Source organism: Balaenoptera borealis (assembly GCF_965194805.1).
Source record: "Balaenoptera borealis genome assembly, chromosome: 8".
NCBI lineage: Eukaryota > Metazoa > Chordata > Mammalia > Artiodactyla > Balaenopteridae > Balaenoptera > Balaenoptera borealis.
In genome coordinates this window covers 8,550,888-8,575,044 of record NC_138865.1, presented here as the reverse complement: position 1 = coordinate 8,575,044, position 24,157 = coordinate 8,550,888, and the positions used below count along the sequence as shown (strand labels likewise).

At 47.8% G+C, this 24,157-nt stretch overlaps 1 long non-coding RNA gene across 1 annotated transcript in view; it reads right to left on the bottom strand.

Annotated features, from left to right (window-relative positions):
- The window catches only part of LOC309633711, a 30,247-nt gene extending 17,775 nt beyond the window's left edge, over positions 1-12,472 (bottom strand). Inside the window, exon 1 of the long non-coding RNA XR_014247678.1 lies at positions 394-12,472. This is a non-coding gene — a long non-coding RNA (uncharacterized lncRNA). The remainder of the gene's footprint in view (positions 1-393) is intronic.
- Positions 12,473-24,157: the final 11,685 nt, after the last annotated feature.

The following is a 24,157-nucleotide window of genomic DNA, read 5'->3' as shown; positions in this document are numbered from 1 at the left end:
GAATCCGCCTGCTAATGCAGGGGACACGGGTTCGAGCCCTGGTCTGGGAAGATCCCACATGCCACGGAGCAGCTGGGCCCGTGAGCCACAACTACTGAGCCTGCGCGTCTGGAGCCTGTGCCCCGCGACGGGAGGGGCCGCGATAGTGAAAGGCCCGCGCACCGCGATGAAGAGCGGTCCCCGCACCGCGATGAAGAGTGGCCCCCACTTGCCTCAACTAGAGAAAGCCCTCGCATGAACCGAAGACCCAACACAGCCAAAAATAAAATAAAATAAATAAATAAAGTAGCTATAAAAAAGAAAAGTGCTTTAAAAAAAAAAAAAAAAAAAAGAGGGTTGGTCTTATATAAAAAAAAAAAAAAAAAAAAAAAGAATCGCCCCCCAGGAAAGGACAACGGAACTGCTAAGCAAGGGTTGGGGGGCCGGGGTGGGCAGGGACTGAGGAGCCTTCGTCTGGCAAATGGACGGCCCTTGTCAAGGCCACTCTCAGAGCCAGTTCTGGAAAGGATGCGGAGGAAGGAGTCAAGAACTGCAAATCATATCTCAGAGGAAGAGCCACCGTTGCCCCAGAGCCTGCCTTTGGGAGATGGGCAAGTGGCCAGAAGAGAGCCACCTGGCTAAATGAAGTGACAAGGCGACAGCCTTCACGTTCATGCTGTGGGACGGGAGAAGAAGGAAGGGTAGTGAGGAATCATGCTTTTCCTCTCTAGAACCAACAGTCGGCCTGGGTCAGGAGAGGCAAGACACCCTGGAAAGCCGCAAAGAGCCCTTCTCTCCGTTCCAAGAGGAGCGGGCGGATGTTGGCAGCCGTGGGCACAGACGTCAGGCCGGAAGCCTGCGGGGGCCACGCAGAGCCCCTGTTCCTCCCAGCCCCTCTCGAGCCTCCTCCTCGAGCCCAGAACCACGCAGAACTCGCTCTGAATTCTTCCTAACTCAGTGGGGCAAACTCTTGCCAGGTTTGTTGAAATTAAAAGGGGACAGTTTTCGACAGCCAAGGCTGTCACTCAGGGCCGGGGATCCGCCAGTCCTGCATAAGGGGTGGGCAGCCCAGTCTCCCAGCCCCCTGGGATGCGGCCCGGGTGGCGGAATCTACCTGCCTCACACGAGTGACCTGCGTAGGTGAGCGACCCCTTTACTCACACCCACATCCCCGAGAAAGAGAAGAAACACACATTCCTCCATCCTGGTAGAAAAGCTTCCTACCTTTGAAATAGAGTGTGAGGTGCTGCACTCAATTGTTTGGTTGTGATCTGGTCACTGGAGGAAATGTGGGCTTCCTCTGCACATTTTGCTACATTCCTCAAGAAGAAAAGAAAGCTCCGCCAGACCCTGCAGGCCCAGTGCCTCCACACCGCTCCGGCTCTGCTCCCCAGCGGGGAGGGGACCGTCATGCTCAGCCGAAGCGCGAGGCTTCCCCCAGCACACCTCCCTGGCTTGCTCTGACCCTAGGGGTTGTGGAATCAGGCAGAACCTGCGTGTGTGTCCATCGCTTTTAGCACAAGATGCTCACACATCCTCATCCCTTTGGCCATAAGAGACCCTGCGCCTTCCTAGGCTCCCCGATCCCGTTTCTTACCCAGCCTACCCAGAGTCCACTACCCAACCCGACCTGTTCTAGCAAAGCAGTTGCTCTAGAAACATTCTCTGTGCTCGTCCCCCAGCTCTGACTCGAAATACAGCCCACAGCCTGGTCCCCTGGTGTACAGAGGTGGTGGGACCCCAAACAAGCCCTCTGCTCACAGCTCTGGGTGCCACCAAGGGGCTGGTCACCTCCAAGCCAGCTGAGGTCTACAGGGACCGCTGACCATGGGTCTCCCCTCCAGTGGAGGACTTTTCAAAGGTGCAAGCTGCTTTGCCCGAATGGCCTCAGCAAACGCCTCCGTCCTTCCTGAGATAAATCCCAGAAGCTCTGCCCAGCTAGATCTGCTCTCTCCAAGTGGTGTGTTTCTAATCTGGCAGTTGGCCACTGAACTATCATTTGAGGATTTGTGATCACAGGTGTATTTACACGAGCGAAGGGACGGGATGAAGTCAGGGAATGAAATGATATGTAGTGTGGCTTGAAGGCTAAAGAAATGCTCCAAGACTCCTCTGTGCTGAGCTCCTATTGCGGTCCCCGGGCAAACGTGAAGCCTGGTGAAAATGTACAGAACTGGGCCGTGATGCCCCGTTTTCAGTTCCTGGGACTATTTCGTACTATTTACCATTAATTGTGGAGCTGCCCTGGCTGAAAGAGATTTCCAGGAATGGTGTTGCAGAGCATAGGTACCATCATCCCGGGGACAATGGTGGGAGAAGTGGGGTGGTCAATAATCTCTGCACCTCCAATCCGGCTGATTCTCCTCTCGTGACGAGCGGATGCTCTGGTCTTTACCCCAATACACTTAAACTGTTTGACAACAACAACAGAAGAGGGATTGAGGGGAACAAAATGTTTTTTACCTCCAAGATACATATTTTGAGTATGTTTATTAAGACGGTGAGAAGTTGGTTTCATCTTTTCTTTTAAAGCAAGAGAAATATAGTTGAATTGATTTCGGAGATGTTTACGTTCCATTTAAGGAAGATCTCCTAGGTTCTTATAAACATGAGGATGAGTTTAAAAGGAAAAGCTACCTTTTTTCCCCTGGGGTATTTTAGTTCACAGTCTGGAGACAATTAAGAGCTTCACAGATATTTGTTGAGTGAGTGGGTGTATTGATAAGAGAATTTTAGGATCGGAAGGGACCTTAGGGAGTGTCGTCTTCATTTTGCAGGAGAGAAACTGTCCTTGAGCCGGTTCAGTGGGTTGGTGGTGACTCCAGTGGCCCTGCTTCTGCATATGGATTGCAGGGAAGCAGGACCCTGCTCGGAGGGGAGATGGGGCTGGAGCTCAGCTCTCCTTGGCCCTGTGATGTAACAGCACAGCTTCCTAAACAATCTGTGTTTCTACCACAGAAGTCCTTCTACCCTGCTCTCACCCAGCCATGATTAGAGCAGCTGGATAAACTACTGATAGGCTTACAGTGGTCCAGTTGGCTGAACTGAACTAGGGATTAAGGAATTAACAATAACTTTAAAAAGCCCACTATTTCTCATCACTGTTAAACACCGAGGACTTTTAAAAAAAACCCACCACCTATTGAATAATCTGTAGCTTTAAAATGAACTTACTTGGAGATTAATATGTAATATTTTAGAGATGGGCACCTGGTTAGTGATGGATGCAATAAGTTTGATATGTCTTGACTTCAAAAACTCTTTTGATAATGCAGACCTCATTATCATGATATGTCTTGATCTCAAGACATATCTCAGCATTCACCATGAGAACAGAACAGTGCCCCCAAAAGAAGCATTCTTAAGAGGAATTCATGACAATTCTTTGTTGGCCTAAAGGGGCATCGTGAGCGTTTTGTGGGGATCAGCCCAGGGCTTCGTATTTCACAGGGAACCTTTGAAGGTTAGCTGACTGATACAGTCATGCTATTGCGCCTCATTTCTCTCTTGGCTCTTCCTAAGGGAACAGCCTTCTCTCTTGTTCTCTGTAACCCATGTACACATTCATAGCACATTGCTGAACCTACACTTTGTAAGCCCATAAACTCAGGATGGAGGTATGTGTTCATGGACATGAAGAAATGATGGCTAAGAACAATAGCTAGAATGGGGTAGGAACGGTGAGTTTCACATCTCCTGGAGGCAAGGCAGTAAAGAGGTTTCCTGGACTGAATGTTTGTGTCCCTGCCCAAATTCCATATGTTGAAGCCCTAATTCTTAATGTGATGGTAGTTGGAGGTGGAGTCCTTGAGAGATCATTGGGTTTAGATGAGGTTATGAGGGTAGAGCCTCCATGATGAGGTTAGTGCCCTTATAAGAGGAGGAAGAGACCAGAGCTCTCTCTTTCTGCCACGTGAGGACACAGCAAGAAGGCAGCCATCTGCAAACTAGGAAGAGACCTCTCACCGGACACCAAACGTATGACACATTGATCTCGGACTTTCCAGCCCCCAGAACGGTGAGAAATAAATGTTCGTTGTTTAAGCAACCCCCCAGCCCCAGTCTATGTTATTTTATTATTATAGAAGCCCAAACTAAGACAGAGTCCTTTCCTGAATTCCTGATCTGCATTCCTTTTAAAGCTCCAGATCAAGGCTAACATGAGTATGGATGAAGCAACCTGTTTTCTTTCTAGAGCAATCTATCTTCGGGAAAGGGGAATCTTCTCATTACTCTCCTCTCTCTGTCTCCTCTTTCTGGTCAAACCATTTTTCCAAAGAGAGCATTGCTTTTGAGCAGGGCTCCTGGTGATCTTACAAGAGGTATCTGCTAAAAATGGTGGTCAAGGGAACCAATATATTGGTGCACACTGGGGGTTACCTTTAAGGGAAAGGAGAGGAAGAGTAGGGGACACACTGTGTTAAGGTCCTAAATCCAAAGTGTGCCACCCACGAGGAATGCTCAGCAGTCTTTCAGAAAGACAGGTGGCGGCAAAGAGCTGACAACACCCATGTCGTCTCCTCCCCCTTAGAGCTCAGAGAGCTGTATCTGGACTCATCACTTTCAGGCTTACACTTCAGCCCTTGATGTACAGGTTTTAGTTCCCTGCCCAGACTGTGAATTACTTGAGGACAGGGCCTAGTCCAATGCCTGGGATATTTTCTGGTTGAAGGATGAGTGAGTAAATAAGGAGACTAAATTATGAAGAGAATGAACAGACTGGCCATGAGGCAAGAGTCCTGAGCCCTTGGTTCTCAAAGAAGGGGCTCTCCTTCACATCAGGAAAGACTGCTGCAGCTTTGACAGCTGGGATGAGGCCAAGCCAGGTCTTCACAAGCTTCCTGAAGCAGAGTTAGAGCCAGGGTCTGTGGGGCAGTCCTTCTGGAGGCAGGAGCTCTTGTTGAATGCAGAGCTTTGCTGTCTGCATTTTTTGGTTTTGTTTTAGTTTTTTAGCAGTTTGGGCTCCGAAAGATAATGGTGACACTCAATGCCCTGATTTCTTCTCTACAACACGGGTGGATCCTGCTCAAGAAGCCCCTCGGGAGAAATCAGAGGAACACCGATTGACTTAAAAAGTAACTTCTCATATGTTGTTTAGGCCCTTTTTTTTTTTTCAGAGCATCACTGGAAATCAGGGAAAGGGTCTCTTTCCCATGTGTCGACTCAAGCTGATACCTTGAGTATCAGGGGGCCTTGTACCCTGACACAGTAGCAAGGGCCCTGCTCTTTGCCCATTTCAGTAGGAGTTGTTTATACACAAGTCAAGCCATTTGGGTTGTTACAGGCTTAGATAAACGTCTCACTGTAGGGTGGACCCTCAGAGTTCCATTAGGCAGCGAGAAGGAAAGAAAGGTAAGATGACCCCACCAGTTTAAGTAGGGGGTGCATGCCTTTTCAATCAAGACACCTGAGCCCACATCGTGGTTTGTCTTTCATTAATCAAGGGAAGTTAGGCAAATCATTCAAACCCCTATGTCTCTTTCCTCCTCTGTAAAATAAAGCTCTACATTAGATTCCCCCAGATAATAAGGTCACTATTAACTTATTCTTAAAAATAACTTGTGCAGAATAGCAGCCCACCTTTTCTGAATGGATGCTAGGCTGATATGTTTAGTCTGTCAGCCTCAGGGATGCAGGTGGCCATCATCCCTCTCATTCTAAAAAGATTCCAGGCCATGGACTGGCAACAAAGACTTATTTTATGGAGGTTAAAGAGGGAATGACTATAATGAACCAGACCAAGGAAATTAGGGGATTCCAATTAGAGGGCCAAGCCTATTTATTCTATTAACAGGGTCTAATGTTCAGAACAGCCACCCCTGCATGTCCACTTAGACATGCTGAGAATCTGAGGTCTGTACCAAAGGCCAGGCCACTCTGAATGGGAAACATGAATTCCAGGAAGGGACCCATCGGTGGGTAGGGTCTCGTGCTTGCCCTGCTTCTTTGTGCCTTGCATCTCTCATCCAGTTTCTGAATGTCTTTTGTTATTTACTCTCAGAACATGAAATTAAGCCAAAGAAACTGTGGGGTAATCTGTGTGTAAGCCTGAAGGAATTGGGCGCCACTGGGGAAAGGGTCAGATGAACCCCAATTTTTCTTGGCCTCCTTTTCATCAATACTCTTTTCATGGTATCTGGAAAGGCCCAGAACCACTGCATTAATTATAGAAGAAACTGGGCCCTTCCCCAGATCCCAAAGACTCACACCCCCTTAGGATATGCTGTGCCCATAGTGACCAGCTGCTACAGGGAGCACCCAGAGCTGGCTGAGGTCTGCAGGCCTGAGTCCCTCTGGGAGGCGGCAGTGGTCTCAAATATTCTGGAAGGTTGGCCTGAGCAGGACTGAACTGAAACCTCATTAAGAAACAGAGACTGGGCTCTTCTGTGTCTCATGGGCAGCTTTGGGCTTTAAGAAATCCCATTCATCGTTCAAGCCTTCCTCCCCTTTGGCCTTAATTCAAACCTGGAATGGTCAATGGACACCTTCCAATCCTCTGGTTTGCCCTCACCTGCGGAGATACGCACATCACCACCACGTGAAGGCCTCATTCCTTCTGGCTTCCACCGCACTGGGAGGACCAGAGGAACGGGTTTTAAACATACCAAAGCTGCAGGGAACTAAACTTTGAGCCAAGATGTGCACGTGAACACACATGAGCACCCACAAGCCCGGCTCTGGGAGCTCCGTGAAGCCTTCGAGGAGGGAGAGGGTTTAGCGACAAGGGAAAGCCATTCTCTGAATCATATTACCAATTGCAGAGAAACCGGTTGCAGCTTGAAGGACTATTCTTTCAACGAGGTTGGGTGAATGTTAACAGACGGTGACATTGCTGGAAATTGTCTTGCTTTCTCATCAGAAGGCAGGCAACACCTCGAATGAATGATGTCACATGACTGTAGGCACAGTCAACTCAACTCACCCATCTTCAGGCACCCTATGGAGCCTCCAAAACCCAACTCAAATACCAGTCTTTTTAAAGTCTCCTCTTATATCACTACTTGGAAACGCTGCTTCCCACTTTGGATGCCCCTAGCACCTTGCACTCTCTTAGGGCTCTGTTTTTCACCGTATTATACTTACTTATGCACATTTCTTCCCTCTCATATTTAATCCCTTGAGGTTTGTTTTCTCTTTAGAGCCCCTTCTGCCCTAGCCCTGCACTTGGTATAGTAGGTGTTTAAGAAATATTTGAGAGCCAGGTGACTGACTGAATTTGAAGTGGGAATGCTGTCTGGCAGGAAAGCTCCAGTGGGGTGAAATCAGTTCATCATCCACCACCTTGTCCTCGCAAGGAGCGTCAGTGCGTGGCAGACCCAGTGGTCCAAGGTCAAGAAGTCTCTACCACTGCTGTACCACACTTCAAATTCAAGGTAAGAGAAATTCTTAAATCATCTGCCACATCCCACTGAAATACACTTCCCACCTCTAATTTCAAAGTGATTTCAAAGTATCTCAGGCACAGAAGTTGTCCTTGTCTCACAACAGGCCACCTAGAAAGCAGCCAAAGAGTCAGAAGTGGATTCCAAGTTGGAGATTACCCCAGAGGTTCAGGAGCAACGAACAACGGTGAGCAGGACGGCAAGCTTCTCTACCTAGAACCATCACATCCCGGGACAGCGCCCTCTCCCTTCACGGGGATGGAGAAGCATCCAGACTAGTCACAATGAAAGAAAATGGACAGCATCCTCACGGCAGTACAGAAACTTCCCACAATGACCCAACAACAACGTCAAGACCAAAGACCAACCCGCCATGCAGACACAAGGTCTCCGGAGAGAAAACGAAGGGCAGAGAAGAAAATACCTTTTCACAATGAGGTGAAGCTCAGTGCCCTTTCCCCTGTTCCCAGGCTCGCTCTGTCATGTTGGGAATTCCCTCTCAACCAAGGGAGCTTTGCTTGGGAGCCAGCAGTGGGACAGTACGTGGACCAAACTGGCTGGTCTGGATCAGAAGTCGCATCACGCCCTCACCTATAGCGTCTGGTCCATTTGGATCCTTCCTCTGTAAGAAACAGACGAAACCTGGTGCTTAGGACTACAAACACACCTACCCCAGCTGCAGCAAGAAGTTCCTTCTGTTCACCCTGGAACCTCCTAGTTAGCTGTGTCCTGTAGAGATTTGGAGGTACAACGGGTCTGGTCATCCAGGAAAGGTGACACCAAGTGTGGAAATGCCCAGAACCTACATGGAGAGAGAAGTCAGCCCGGTATCCAAACTTCAGAAGGGTCTCCAGCAAACAAGGCCTCCCCTGTGGGAAAACTGGGGGCCTGAGATGAGTGGAAAGACAGAGCAAAGATAGAGGGTACGGACGGCTCTGCAGGTAACTTTCTTCTGGCACCGGGTGGGCAGGAAGGTGGTGGCACAAGAGAGGGTCCCAGAGAAACTCACCTAAATCAGGCTCCTCTGAATCTACAATAGTTACGTCCCCAGAAGAACAGGGAATAGTTAGAACTGTGCTTTCTAGTACCTAAAAAACAAAGCAAAACCTTTCTTAAACAATTATTTCAAAAGAAATTTGGGAATCTTGGGAAGCTCAGTGAGGTGGCAAATTCCTCAGAACCAAAAACCAACTTTGGAAGTATATTGTCATTGTGCCTATGTGTGTGTTTTGTGTGTGGGTGTGTGAATATATCATATATTTCCACTCACCTACGTACAGATATAGATAGATAGATAGATAGATAAATATATATTTATCATTAGATTTTTTCCCCCTTCAGGTCAACACCAGTGTGTTCCATCTTCAGTACATATTTTATCTGCATTTCGATTGATACACAGACCATTATACTATTAAAAGAGAGAAATAGCTGAGAACAGGCAAAGTATAACCTAGCCAGAGTTGTTTAAATGCCGGTTCAGCATTGTTAAGGAGAAAAGCAAACCTCCCCAAATACAAATGAAAATGTCTCTTCTTAATACACACAAGCAATTCTTTATGATCTTCAGAAGAAAACAAAACAGGAGGAAAATGGAACATACTATGAAATTGAATTGTAAGCATTTTTCTTTTTTGTAGTCATTGTAAGTACTTTAAGGGAAAACACTGCACATGTAGAAATGATTCTCCCCCGCTTCGATTACAACTTTTCCCTAGCTCTCTGGAGCTGGGGGATTAAAAAAACATGTTCACTCAAGTAACATTTTAAAGGATCTTTAACGTGTAGACCTTTCTTTGTCCCGTTTAAAACATATTTAATGAAGTTGAGAAATGTCTTCCATATTTTGGCAAAAGATGCAGAAAAACAAGGGTAACTGAACCATACAGAGTATCTAGGGCTCACGACCTAAGTTGCTTAGTTAAAGGAAGGTCATTCTGTTCAAATTACAGGAAAAGGGAATCAATTGCAGACAATCCACCTTGCGATTTCTATTCAAGATCCCTTCGCCCTGGACTGTAATTGGTCAGGATTCTTCTGAAGAACTTGGGTCTTTATGGCATCGCTGGCTTGCAGACTACAAATGTTTCCAGATCGCCATCCCTCTGAACACATGGTATGGAAGAGAGGGTTTCACAAGGTTTGGAGAATATGTAAGGGCTGGGCACAGGGTACTTTACCACCGAACAGCACAACACAGAAAATCAACCTAGAGAGAACGGCGAAGTCAGAAAGTTGAAAGCAGCCAAATCAGGTGAGGATCCTAGCGAGTCAGTGGGTACCATATTCCATGCCAAGAGCTTGAAATTAAAAAACCGAAGTTGGACATAAATCAACATTGAAAGCGTCAAGAAGTCGAAGCCAAACCAATGTTTCCTTTTTCCCCCTACGCACAAACCTTTTGTTCTAAACCCAATGGCATTGAGATCAATACTTCTATCTGGAAGATTCAAGTCTGCAGAGACACTTCCCTTCCATTTGATCACATGAGTCCACAGAAATAAAGCACCTTTGGAACCAAGAGTTGTTCAAGAATCCTAGTGTCTTATTCAATGTGTCGAAAAAGTACAGTTAAAATAATTAGAATGATTCATCAAATGACAAACAATAATATTGACTCTAGTGAATAGGCAAAAGGGCTCCCAGGACAATTCACAACTAAGAGGATAGAGCACAATAAAAGGCTATGACATTTCATGAATAGTCTGTGTTATAGCTTTGAACTTTATTGCAAAGCAAAAAATATATATTTTTTTATATATATATTTTTATCTACATTTCACCTCTGACATCGTACACAACACGAAAGCACAGGAAACCAAAAAAATCATAATGAGGTAGATACATAACACTTACAGATGGAGGAGACTAAAGAGTTTAAATTTGGCTTAATACTGCGGTCACCAATGTATGCATTTTCAACACAGCAGCAAGCATGGATTCACAGGGCAAGAAGCCCAGTGATCTCAAACCCAAAAATAAGCCCCATTAAAAAAACACCTGCTTCAAAATGAAAAGAAAAAAAATTATTTTTAAGTCAGGGAATCAGATGTGTTCAATTAAAAGCCCTGGTGTAATAAAGTTTTTGTTTTTGCTTTTGTGCCCAGGAAAATATATATAATTATATTTATATATATATATATATAATTTTCACCTATGTAATTGGAGTAACCTGTCCCACAGGGCTCTCCTTTGTATCCCTGCGGGTGGGGTTGCGGCAGCCTTGGGAGCTCAGCGCTTGGGGGATGACAGTAAGGGTCTCTAGAGGCACCCTCACCTCTGCAGCCACTGTGCCAGGGACCGCTAGCCTCTGAGGGCCCTTGACACATGCCTGGAAATAGCTGGAAATCAATTTAGCCGTGAAGTCTCTGACATGACTTTACCTTCCTAGGATCACCTGCTCTCCTAGTGGGTGAGGTCAGAAGCACCTACTGGTTTGGGTTGCTGGGATTGTCCCTTTCCCTTTGTCATTTCCATTTACAGCCTTTCCAATGGAGAGCTTAAAAGGCCATGAAGAAGGCCATCTTCAGCCTCAGTTTTTACTATAAATGCATTTTCACTGTAAAATGCACTGTCAGGCAGTGGTAGCTGCTGAAAAAACCACCTCCGTCCTTGTCTGATGTCTTGACTGGGAGGAGGATGGAGTGAGGGAAAGGGACCAGGAGCGGACACCTGGCTGGCTGAGGCAGCCGGTGGGAGGACAGAACCGTGAAATGACGAACCAAGGAAGGGTCACCTCAGACAAGTGCAGATGGAGAGCTAAGGGGCTCCAACCAGCAAGCCAAGGAGAAACTTGAGTTTGTTGCCAGTGAGTCAAAGGCCCCAGAGACCCTAGAGAAAGTGCAGAGGAAGTGAGGCTCAGAGACACCGATGGGCCTACAAGTGGAATTGAATCAAGCTTCCTCAGACTGTTCAATAGTTATTCTGACTCTGGATGTGATCCTGCTTCGGCTGGGATTTGCTCTACCGGGAAATAGCTGGGAACAGGTCAGCTCAAGCAAGAGGGAAGACAGAGGGGCCCAAGAGGAACGCCTGGTGAGTTTGGGAGAATGGCAGGATGGGGGAGGGGACTGGGTGGGAAGTCTGGTACCCGAGCAAGTGCACACCAGGGAAGCTTGAAGTCAACCCATGCCAGGCAGGGCCAGGCCCTGTTCTCCAGAATCAGAGTGCTGACTGTACTGTCCCGTTTGTCTGTGGGTCTTCTTTCTCCCCTGCTGGGCTGTGGATACCCTAAGAGACCATCTTTCCCCTCTACCTCCCCAGCGCCTGGCACAGCGTCTGGCACGTGGAGGGCATCATCCAGGCTGGATTGCATTTTTAGAAAATGCACCAAGAGAATGGTTTGGGGAAGAAGGGAAGGTGTCCACAGTGTTGTAAGAACTTTAAAGACCTTACATTTTCCCCCCCAGACCACACCCGGGAGCCTCCTCCTGTCTTCCTAGGTACATCTCAAGGCAAGAGTCACATTTGAATTTTGAACATAAAACATTATCCTGAGAAGGAATAATACAGTGGCAGGACCCAGTGGGAGAGGAACTAAAAACAATCTATCTGAGGATGTGTGAAAACTGAGTCACAGCAAAGTGGACAGCTGTCTCCAGCCCGGCTGGGCCAGTAGGTTGTGAGGGAGCGGTGCAATCTTTCTGAATTTCACATAATTTCAGGAGGCAAAGACAAGGTGAGCTTATGACCATCCCTCTCAATTGATTCCCAGTCTTGCCCTCCAGGACTTCCCTGGGAAGGGGAGGCCGAGGGCTCAGTAATCCAGAGACTACATCCCTGTCCCCTCGGAGACCCAAAGCAAAAGGAATCAGTCTGGTGAGCAACAGACAGCATTGGAGTCATTACAAGGGAGGACTGTCTGACTACAGGCATTCAATAAGGACTGAAGGCAAAGAGTTTTTACCTCGGAGGCCTTGAGAAAAATTTGATATCATTTTGTCTATGACTGTGTGGACAAGCAAAAATTAGGTGGCGTCTGAGTCTCCTTCAAACCCTGAGATTCCATTGTTCCTTTGTGCTCTGAAGAAGCCCCAGCTCTGCCCGAGGACTGAGGGATTTTTCTCGTGGGTAATTGCTGTGACTATAGCAGGATTAAGCTTGTGTGTGTGTGTGTGTGTGTGTGTGTGTGTGTGTGTGGTGTGTGTGAGTGTGTGTGTGTGTGTGTGTGTGTGCATGCACCCAGTAGGCATCAAGCTGACATAACTGTAATCAAACGTATAAAGCAGGAGGCTGACCTACGTTTGTGGGGAAACAGCACGTAGGGTTCTTCTCTCCCCTCCTCCAACTCTCTCTATTCTGCCCTTTCCTGCCCCTTTCCTCTCCCGGGTTCCCTTCCTCTCTCATTTACCTTGTTTTCCTCCCTTAATCAGTTCACATGACAGTGAAAATCACTTTCTTAAGCCTAGCAGTTCCACGTTGGTCATTTCATCCCCTGGCTTAAGAACTTACAGTAGGTCCCAACACTTACCATCCCAAATCCCAGGACCAGTTCAGTTGTCAAGATGTTCACAAATGCATTTGCCTGTCGCGCTATTTTCTTACCTTTCTGGTTGGGACCCATCATGGAGGTCACCAAGCTCATCCGTGTTTCAGAGATGAGGAATGCAAGGCTCACAGAAGGCAACTGACTGGCCCAGGAAGTGGGGACAGGAAGACGATGTAAGTTCCCAGGCTGCTCCTTGCTCCAGCCTTGCATGGGGAGTGTCCTGTCTAGAATTCTCCTTCTCTCTGTCATGTCATAGCCAGTATCTTCAAAAACCTTCTCAAAATTTACCCCATGAAGCTTAATTTTCTGATTCTGTCCTAATTCCAACTGTTCAACTCTTCTACGGGAGCCTTAGAGAAATAATCCACTTGTCCGGAAGTCACCTCACCTTTCAAGATCAGACACACAAAAACCACCACTACAAAACCCTAAAAAAGGAGATACAAAAGTTCTCAGGACACCAAAATAGACATCTCACAGCATTCGCAGGAGGAGCTCTCCAAGAACTCACATGGAAAACAGGCGTCCTTTTCCATGGGGATACCCTATTTCATAAATTGTCACTAAACTTTTAATCCCCTAAAACCCCACACTTCTCCAGCTTCTATGGCCATCTGCAAGGAAACAAAAATGTCAAGACAGCCCTACTCCCAAGCTGTCCCTACCGGGCACTCTGAGCTACCTGGCCTTTGTGAACTGTTGGGAAATGGCATGAGGGGGAGCCTGGAAGACTAGTGGGACCAAAGATCCAGGTCTGACCCCCAGCTGGACCCCTGGATAACCACGGGACCCTGTGCAATCACAGAAGCTCCCCAAGCCTCAGTTTCCTCATTTGTAAAATGGGTGGGGTTTCTCACCTTGCCAGAGTATCAGAAGGATTTAGGTGAGAGCTAAAATATAGAGAGCTACTATAGAGAGTAGTAGTAGCTACTACTACTACACACATTGTATGAAGGCACTGGGACAAAGCCTTCGTTATCATCGGCCTCAGTTAATGTTAGCTGCATCTGAGTTCTCCCATCCTCCCAAAGGGCTGACGTCACCTGTGCAGGTCACGCTGGTCTTGCTCTGACACCCTCGATGTTCCTGAGACTCCAGGAACCCTAAATACTCCTTTCCTCTAAAGCAACTCTCCCCTCCCCCAGAGGAGGACACACAACATCTCTGACAGAACTCCTCCTCCACTGCCAGGTGGGCTCTGGGCTGCGCCTGACTTCTCTGGCGTTGTGGCATCCGGAACTCTATACCTCTGGGCCCCTCAGGGTCTCAGGTGCCAGTCGATGGCCAGAGCCCACCTGACAGGGGTCAGCCCCCACCCCACAGCGGGATTCATCCCCTCTGAGGGGGAGGGCTCTCCTCGGCAAACGTTCTGTTCGTGCTGCAGGTGAATTGCCACCTCCGGACAGGCACAATCCCCGGGTCTAGATTTCTGGTGGAAACTCAGTGATGCCACAGCCCCCAGAGGTGGGCATGTCCCTTCCCAGAGAGGCAGGTTGTCACAGCTCCAAAAGAGGTGCTGGACGCTCTGACTCGGCCCTGGTTGAGGAGTGGGGGATGGAGACCCCTTCACCCTTTGCCTTTGTTCGTTTGCCCTGAACTCTGAACTTCTTGGAAGACCCAGAGCCTCCGGGTCCTCTAGGCTGGTACCAGGGACTGAGCTCGGTTGGGCAGGCAGGAGAAGAGTGGGGTCACAACATCGACAGGGCCCCACCAGCCCCCCAGCCACTTTTTAAGCAAGGCCAGGTGTTGAGAAATCTCCTAGTATCCTGGAGCTGATTCCCTTGATGTTTTCTGAGCTGTAAAGACAAGCTGGCTTCTGGTAAAGGCTCCTGGGTCTGTGTCTGATAGGCCTAAAAGTCTCTCGAATGGTACCTCCAAGGGTAAGAGAACTCCTTTTCAGGAGGAAATGAGAAATAGTGAGTGATAACTTCCTGGGATGGGTCTTAGCAGGTGTGACCTATGGAACAGGACAGAAAGCAAATGCACAGCACTTAAGTATGATCCCCTGAGTCGCTAAGAGTATGTGTAGGATGAGGAGGCAGGGAATGAGGCTGACAGAGAAAATGCACTCTTGTCAAAGAACCGACCTTTTTCATTCCAGAGGAACTCCATCCAAGCTCCCACCAGCCGTGGAGTGGAAGCAGGTTGTGCTGGAGCAGTTAGGCAGTGTCTGAATTTATCTTTTGAAAACTGTCTCGGATGGCTCGGCCACCTTGTGCAAGATTTGTAAACCGTGTGCAAAACTCAAACTTGTGCAGACAACCAGAGAAGTAGAGAACCTGACTTCTGTGCGCAGGGTTGCCCCTGCCTAAGTTGTGCTTTGTCTAACCTCGGGATCTCTCTTCTTCCCAGCGACTCCTTTTTAACACCTCGTGAAGACGGGCTTGGCCAAGCTGGGTAGTTTGTAAATGAACCTGGACCCGCTCTTCTCTGTAGCTAAGAGTGTGCTGCAAATACCCTCAAATGACATGCCCACTGAGGACTGACTTCCTCAGCGCTTTGGAGGTCGGGTTCTTGGAGACTTTCTTTATGTCTATCTTTTACATTGAAAGCAGATGCAGTAACCCCAGTCAGTGGCTGCCAGAGGAGGAGAAGGGTCAGCAGGAAGCAGTGCAAAGGCAGGGAACTGAGATTTGGCACTGGGTAAAGTATGGAAGGATGGTAGGCAGGAAGGATGAGGCTGGCATAAAGCTGGGTAGGAAATATGAGTTCACCCTCTGGGATAGGTTACTCCATATAGAGGACCACACATAAGGAAATAAAAATCCCCGGGGTCAAATCCTGCCCAGAGTAGCCAGCTCCCCGCCAGGATCTCTACTCAGGACCAAGGTGTAGGTGCTAATTTAGCTGCAGGTCCACAAAATTTCCCCGCCCCACCCCCAACCCCCGAGGTCACATGCTCATTGTTCCACTTAAGCCAAATTTTTTTCTTACGTTAAGTCAACACATCCCCCAAACTTCCTATAAAAGTTAGACTTTATAAAGAAAATAATTATTTTGTATCAAGAAGAGGATGGAAACCAGTTTGTAAACATGTAACCAAAACATAAAAATACACATCAGTTCACTTACAGAACCAAACAGGGTTACATTGAATCATTGAAAATGAAAGAAAAGGAAAATTTTTCTCGGGAGCTCTTAAATTTAGGAAAAGAATCACTGTAGCATGCTCACCTTGAACCAGGGGTTGGAATATTGTGGTTCTGGTACAAAGGAAAATCTGTGCAGGAGGTGGAGAGCGGAGGTGAAGGCGGGAGGGATTGCATAGTTGTGAAACAGTGGCTTCTCATCAAGGTGAACAAGTGCGTCGTCTGATAAAATAGCATTTGATTATTTTTTTTTTTCTGTTCATGTCTGTTTATGGTATTTTTCTCTGTCCATCAAACATTTCATCCACTGAAGCATATATACAGTACACACACACACACATGCTAGCACTAAACACCTGAATTACACAGCCGTACTTAAAAGGACCCCACACCACTTGTTCCGGGCAAAGTCTGTATTCATCGATACACTTTTGCTACAGGCTAACCCCATTTCCTGTCAAAACTCATCTTTTGGGTTATTTCTCTCTTTAGCAAAGGAAGGGGCGGGTGAGAATGGGGGCACTGAGGAAAGCACCAGAAATGGTTCTGTTCTCTTATTGAACTTCTGTGGAAATGCCTCACATTTTGCTTAGGGGTTCACTGCTTTCTAAGAGATGGGGGGAAACAACTGCCTCTTTTTTTAAGCTTTCTTGAGGTAAACATTATTTGTTAACACCTTAGGCGGCAGACATGTTTTACAGTGCTATCAGAAGCCTTAGAATAAGGAGGAAACAACACCAAAGTATAACGTCAATTCTCAGAACATTTAGAAAGCACGTCTGTGTTTTAATTGATTTCCCTGTCCTCTCATGCAGCCAAACTCCTTCTAATAACATATAGAACAGAACAGAAATAAGAGTAATTTCCTATATCATACTGGGCATCCCTTATCTCATCCTACCATAAACCTCTCTTGCTCATGCCCTAAAAGTTGTGAACCAACTGAAAATTAGAATAAAGATGAACATACGTTACACTTTTTCATTCTTTCTATCTGCCTCAAGCATATATATATATATATATATATATATATATATATATATATGATAGTTTACATTAATATAGGAAATAGCAAAGGTCTTTTAGTTACATTTTATACGGAATCACTGCATCTTATCTTTATCTTCTATTCTCTCTCTCTTTTTGGATAAACAATTGGCTATAACAATCTATAGTAAGGCTTCACAGAAAGAATTCTGCATGTTTTGTTTTTCTCTAAGAACCAAAGTCTATAAAATGAGGTTTGATTCTAGCACCTTATACAGTGTTAGTGACGTTGTTTCCTTGGGAGAAATTAGCACTACCCACCCCTTTAGGTGAGGTCTATCAGTTACACGATTTTCATAGGTATTGCCAAAGGGAGGGCATGCAATGTGGCGGCGATGGAGGAGCCGGAGGGGGACAAAGCAAAACCCCAGGATCAAAATCTCAGCAACATACAAACAAAATCTTAAAAACATGTCAAGTTGCTGTCTCCAAATTAATAATGCTTTCGTGTTTGAGTGCCACAGATGCATCCTTTGAAGTTACCCTTCCCCATGAGGTAAGGAAATACGATGTCTATTTCAGATGAGGGCACTGAGTCTGGGAGACGTATGCAGGTCACAGAGGAAACCGTCTGGATTAAGTCACAGAGTCGGGGATCCCCAACATCTAGCCTCTTATTCCCAGACTGTCCCCTGTCACCTTTGATTGGTGAGTTGAGATTTTGGAAAAGCAGCTTTTTGGCCACTGATGAGGAAGCAAAACAAACAAACAATTTTTAAAATATCAGCACCAAAGGAAGTTCAAAAGAAGCTGCTCTTTGCTCCCTTAGCAAACATTCCATGTTATGGAGACAGCAACTTTCACAAGAAAGGAGAAGAAAACTCGTCACAGGAGTAACCCATCTCATTTGTTGGTGCCCTTCCCGGAAGTCAAAACTCTCCCCAGAGCTGTGAGTTCCAGTTGAGTAGTGTCGATTTTTTTTGCAGAGGAATGATCAACTCCCATCAAAGCTGCATCAGAACCTCAATTATATAATTATATAACTATAGTGATATCGCTATATATCTATTTATATATGTATACATTAAGTCTTTTACTGCACTGGCACATGATACCAAGGAAAAGCACTGGCATTGCTGTTTGCTGCAGGTGGCTGCCTTGTCTGGAGTTACATGAGAGAAGCACCACAAGAAAAGGCACCACAAGGTTTCGAGAAGTTAAATTGTTTGTTGTCACCGCACTGACCTCGCCATGGTAGGGGAACAGAAAAGTCTTTCGTCTTTAGAAGAACCCTGGGGCAAGTGATTCAGAAACGATCCCAACTCAGGTACAACTGTCCATTTCAACTCACCAGGGAGAGAGGGAAGAAAGAGCCTGATGTGGTTCTTTTTAGTGAAATCTCTTTTTGGCTAATAGGAAAGGAAAACATTTCCATTTTTTAAAAGAAGCCGGGGTGGTGGGGGGGGAGGTGTTACTGAGACACTAGAAACTAAGCCCTCCTAAAAAAGTGAGAATAAGAACCAAAATCTTGTGCTAAGGAAAGTCCTCCATGGACATCTGTCTTTCTAATATGATTCCTTGGTGGCAATGCATTAGGAACAACAAGAGAGAAAATGAAGGAATTACATCCGTAGGCACTGTTAGCCACAAATAGCACCGGCTCTAGATTAATGAGGACAGAGAGGTGTCCACACCTGTCCACATCGCTGAGAACCATGAGTGTTGGCTTAGAATCAACATTAGAACTACTCCATCCTTATAGTCTGGCCAAGAAAACAGGAAGTCATTGGCCATTCGGAGCACCGAGAATGACGTGTGCCACTGACGAACCAGAAGAGAAGAGGGGGCAGACTGCAGAGTGCATGGTAAATGGCATCTTAATTTTTATTAGTGACTTGCCGGCCTTGAAATAGCGCTTCGTATGTTTCTCGTTCCAGGCGAGGGCCACACTCCACATGGGGTTGCTGCAGGAAGGTCTGGACGTGGGGTGAGGGGGGCAGAGCCGTCCTCGCCAGCCCCTTTCCTTCCCTCGCACCTGGTCTGGGTTGGAAGAAGGGAAGCCGACTGGCCATGCTGGTGTGACCTGCAAGGCTCCCGGGACTTGCTGTCTAAGCCCACGGTGACAGGATGGGGGCGCCTGAGACCAGGATCAAAAGGCTTGCAGGGACCCTTCTTCCCAAACCCTAGTCAACGTGACGACACAGGACGCTGCTCAGAGGGAGTCTGACACAGCAGTGTCAGTGGCATACTTACTTAAATTGAATTATTGCTTTTCCTTCTGGTTTCTTGAATTGGGTTTTTTATGGGGGTTTTTTGCCTAATTTGGTGTTCAAATTCTGATGCTTGTCTATACTGAAATTGATACTCCCATTTCAGTATGAGGAAAAATGAATTATTCCTACCACCTTCCAGCAATTTGAATTATTTATCCAAACCTACTTTGGGGGCATAGACAACAAGGGACAACCAAAAGACTTTTGCCAGAAGAGACCTCTGTTTGCAAAGGGCCTCTTCTAGCACCTTCCTGGGACAGAGAGAAGCCACCTGGACACACCACCTGCCCCTGCCCCCAAGTCTCCTTTCAAGCTATTTTCCACCCACATGCCTCCTGCAGCAACAGACTTGGGTGTTCGGGAGTCTGTCTGCCCACGGCTTTAGGAGAATGGTCTCTGCCCATCTGCTCCTTCCAGGGGTTCCTCAAACTTCCTTCTAGACAGGAAATGCACTGCTGACCTCCAAGCCCCTGCCTCTCCATTGACTCAAGGTCACTGGCGTCCTGACCTCAGTCCCAGCAACCACAGCGGGTAGAGTCCGGACGGAAACGTGCAGTGCTGAGCTGCCAGGACGGGGAGGACCGGCCCCCCAGCAACCCCAGCTCCTCCTGCCGCTGCCGGCCAGCAGAGATGGCAGAGAAGGGAAACCCACGTCTGTCCCTAAACGAGACCAAGGGCCGGCGCAATCCGTTGGTTTGTAGCTCCGGAGAAGGGAAATACTGATGGGCTCAGCTCAGAGGTCTCCCCTTACCCTCAGAGTCAAGTGCTGCCTCAGCTAGAGGGGCTCAGAGGGGCTCAGCATTCACTCTGCATCTCTATGTATTTATCAGCCTGCCTTCCGGTAGAGTGCTTTGAGTTTCCAGCTGAGTCATAGTGGCCAGAGTGTGTTAGAGCCAAAAGGAACTTTCTGGAAACAAAGAAATTGATGACTGGAGAGGCTAAATCATTGGTCCAAGATCACACTGATTTCCTACTGGGAGTTTTTACATTATCCTGTTAAGACAGGTGGAATGCCATTCTTAGCCTTTACACCTTCCACAGTTTCAGGCACTGTTTTTCCTCTCTTGCTGCATCACCCATGGGCCAGGACTGTGTCGTGCATACAACAGGTCCTCAGTTCAATGAAATTAAATCAAGTTTTAAGAGCTTCCTTTTCCATCCAAAGGGGTCCATTAATTAGGCAGCCTAGGTCATCAGCCAAAGGCATAAGTATTCTCCTTGGCCTGTAACACAGGCTTCCCATAAGCAGTACCTGTACAGGTCAGGTGTGATAAAGGGCAAGGGTACCTCCTTAGCCGTTCCCCCACCTCTGACTAGGCCACTTCCACTTAGAGCTGCTCTGGAGATAAGGGGCTACAAATAGGCTCATTTACATTCCCTTAGGTTGAGAATTTTATCAACAGCAAGGTGGCCATAAACCTGCTGTATTTGGGAGGTTCAGCTGATAGGCTTAATCTTCAGCCTAGAGTTCACTGTAAGTTATCTTTAACACCAGCAAACTCAAGAGTAAAGGAAGGCATAGTCTGAGCGGTGGAAGCTGTATTTAGTCACCCAGCTGCTTCATGATGAAGATGAGATACAGGAGAAGGGAGGAAGAAAAGATTCCCAGCGGGATGCAAGGGCGAGTCTCAGAAGGATGACTAAAGCTCCTGCAGCAAACTCCCACCTCGGCAAAACAAGAGACTAGGGCACTTATCATCTGATCGGAATTGCCAAGTTCTAGAACGTTCCTTTTATAGATGCGTGTCTGATCATTTGTTCAGTGGGGGGATGGGGCAGCAATAGGTGGAATCTCAAAATGAATGGCGTTTATGACTCTGCTTCCTTCAAACCCTCAAATACACATCCAAACCAGTTTCTCAGACCCAGCTCACACTCAAGAGTAGCAAAGAGAATATTTTGTTAGCCCTTTAGGGAAAATTACAAATATTATGCACTCAAAGCTTTGAATTACCTGAGAATTTCAAATAGCTTTGCTCTATAAAGAGTCAGTTAGCAAGTCATCAGCTTCATTGGGGTTAAAATTGGAAGAATGGTAGAAAAGTATCCAAGAAAAACTAAGCAACTGTAAGAAAACGTCCTAAAAATTAACCATTATCTGGGGAAGAGAGATTGGATTCCAGCCTTTTGACCCTGCAGGCAGCCTCCCCTCACCAGGCAGATGGGTTGGGAGAGCCAGTGACCAGGTGAGCCCAGAGGTGCCCAAACATCCCTGCAGGGTGAGCTCAGCAAGGCCAGAGCCACGATTCTGTGGCCTGTCTCCCAGGCATACACGGAATCGGAACGCTGAGAAGCTCCAACAGCTGCCAAACCACAGTGACGACCTGCAGATGCTGAGAGATGGCAGGGACTTGATGCGAGTCTATTTCTCTTTCTTCCTCTTTTTTCTCTTTCTGTCTTTGCCCTCTCTCCTCCTCTCTCCCTCCCTCCTTCCTTCCTTCCTTCCTTCTCTTCCCTCCCTCCTTCCTTCGCTCCCTCCCTCCCTTTCCTTTCCTGCTCATGTATTTTCTTTGAATGTGCACATTTTTTTTTTAAGTAAAAGAAAAAAGCCACATTAGTTCCTCCAGGGCGGTACTCCCATGTTCCTGGGTCCCACCTCCGCATTTCCCTCCCTGTAACACCAATAGAAAATAGGCTTCTTGGAAACACGTCTTGTCACAAGAGTCCGTGCAGGGAAAAAGATAATGGAACTATTATACACTGGGGACTGGTGCTGGGGATAAAGGGACAAAAAACTGGGGGAGGAGGTGCCACGCACGCTCCTGGTGTGGTGGTCTGCAGCAGCTAGCCGCGTGCCACACCACTGGGGGTCGGGAGGCACAGACGTGCACATGTGACAGGTCAGGGGAGGGGACCCCAAAAGCTGCTCCTCTGGAGTGGGCTTGAGAAGGTTTCCAGGGGTCTTGTTCAGACCCTGTGGTTTTTCTCCCACCTGACACAGGTGTTTTGGGTGGCAGCTCCTGTCTGGACCCCAAACATTCTTAGGACACGGCTCCACCCCTGGCTTCCCTCACTCTTCGAGTCAGAGGAGAAACCTCAGAAGAGGACGCAGGTCAAGAGAGTCGTGTGACGCAAAGCACAAGTTCAGCACCTTTTCCCTCCCGCTAACCCCCAAAGCTCTTTTCCCCTCTGTGGAAGGACCCTTCCAGCATCGCCACATCCCCTGGCACTTTGGGTCACATGCATCCTGTCACCTGAGAGGAAGGGAATTCGAGTGACTTTTCCACTCCGTGTACACCTGTTTCTTCCCAGGTCTGTCCCCAGACTTGTGACTGTCACTGCATTGGGTTGGGGAGGGGTGTGGCCCGGTTCTGAAGCCGGTTCTGCCTCCTAAGGGCGATTGCTCTGAAATGTCTCTGTTAGAGTCGCCAGAAAGGGGGTCACGTTCCCCGAGTCGCTGGGGGCTTCACTAGGCAGCCTCACACCATCTGCAGATACTCATACTGCACGACCACACCCGTCAGGCGCGAGTTTCAGTGGCCAGAGACGCTGGTGGCCGAAGGACATCTAACGCTGCCCGGGCTCCAAGCAGTAAGTTCCCACCTTCCTTGACCACCTGTGCCTCCCTCTCCTTCCGCTCTGATGACCACCGTGCTAACGGTCAGAGTTCCTAGGTGTGATCTGAATTCTCAGAAGTGGGGAGCTCTTCAGTGAGCTGCAGCCCAGAGTCTCCGGGTTGCTCTGGAGACCTGCTTCCCGTCCCAGGTGGCGCAGAGGCAGGCACGCCCCAGCCCAGGGGAGCCTTCATGGCCCCGGCCAGCGAGAAAGAAGAGCCCTCCTAGGCTAGGTCTATTTCAAGTCCGGCAAGAGCCCTAATATCAAAATACTCTGTTAGAGCAACTTTTTAAGCCCTTTAAGAAAATGACATATACAAATATATATGTGTGTGTGTGCATGTGTGTGTGTGCATATATATACACAGACACACACGTGTCTGTGTATATATATACGTATACATGCCCAAGATTGGCATATTTATGTATCTCGATGTGATTAACACGCTTACAATGCAGTTATATGATCATGGACTTCAATCAGGCTCCTCACTTCTGCACAATTCACCATAATCTCAAAATCTCAGATCACCTCCTAGCTTATGTGTCCACTCTCTCTCTCTCTCTCAAGCATTTCATAATCACTATAATTCCAAACAAATAAAAATGAAGCCCTTGGTAAGGAGGAAGACAGCCGCCCCTGTGATGTTGGAGGGGACCCTACCGAGCTGTGAGCAATCACTGGCACAAAGGCTTTTTGTTATTTTGATGAGAGGATGCCCAAGATAGCTCAGGGACTGAGAAAACCTGTATTTTCACTTGGAGGCCCCAGTTGGCCTCCTAAGTTATTGGAGAGTGTCCCAGGCTGTTCAAGTAACAAAATCAGCCCCTCTCTCCCACCCTCCAGCTCGTGTCTCTGCTGGGACCCAGGGCCGTGCCTTTTAAAGGCGTATGTATTTAAATGAAGGAAGAGAGGGAGGCTGTCCTTGACCTCAGGCAGGCTGACCAGTGGAGAGGCTGGGGCCACAGCTCGGAGTCCTGCGCGGTTAGCGGAAGCACGCATCGGTGGGGGCGTCCAGGCCAGGGAGAGGCTGAAGGGGCTGAGTCTGGACAAGCGGCCCCACCCGGAAGCTGTGTGTGTGTACGGACTGGCCTCGTGGAAAGAAGCCCTTTTGGAATCAACGCCGGGGCTGGGAGCTGTCAGGAGCACAGGCTAGAGAAGGGCCGAGAGGCGGCCGAGGAGCGCAAGATGATCTGGGGCCAGGCAGCGCCGAAGCCGAAGACATCCTTTCCTCAGGTCCTGGGCTGGAAGGAAAGGACCCAGAGCCCCCGTACTACCTTGGGTTCCTGAAGGAACTCACACGGGGCGCCCCCACTCCCGCATCCAAGGTAGAGGGGACCGCTGTGGACCACTGAGTCCCACATCTTTTCTCAGCCACAAAAGAGCCACTTTTCAAACCTAATA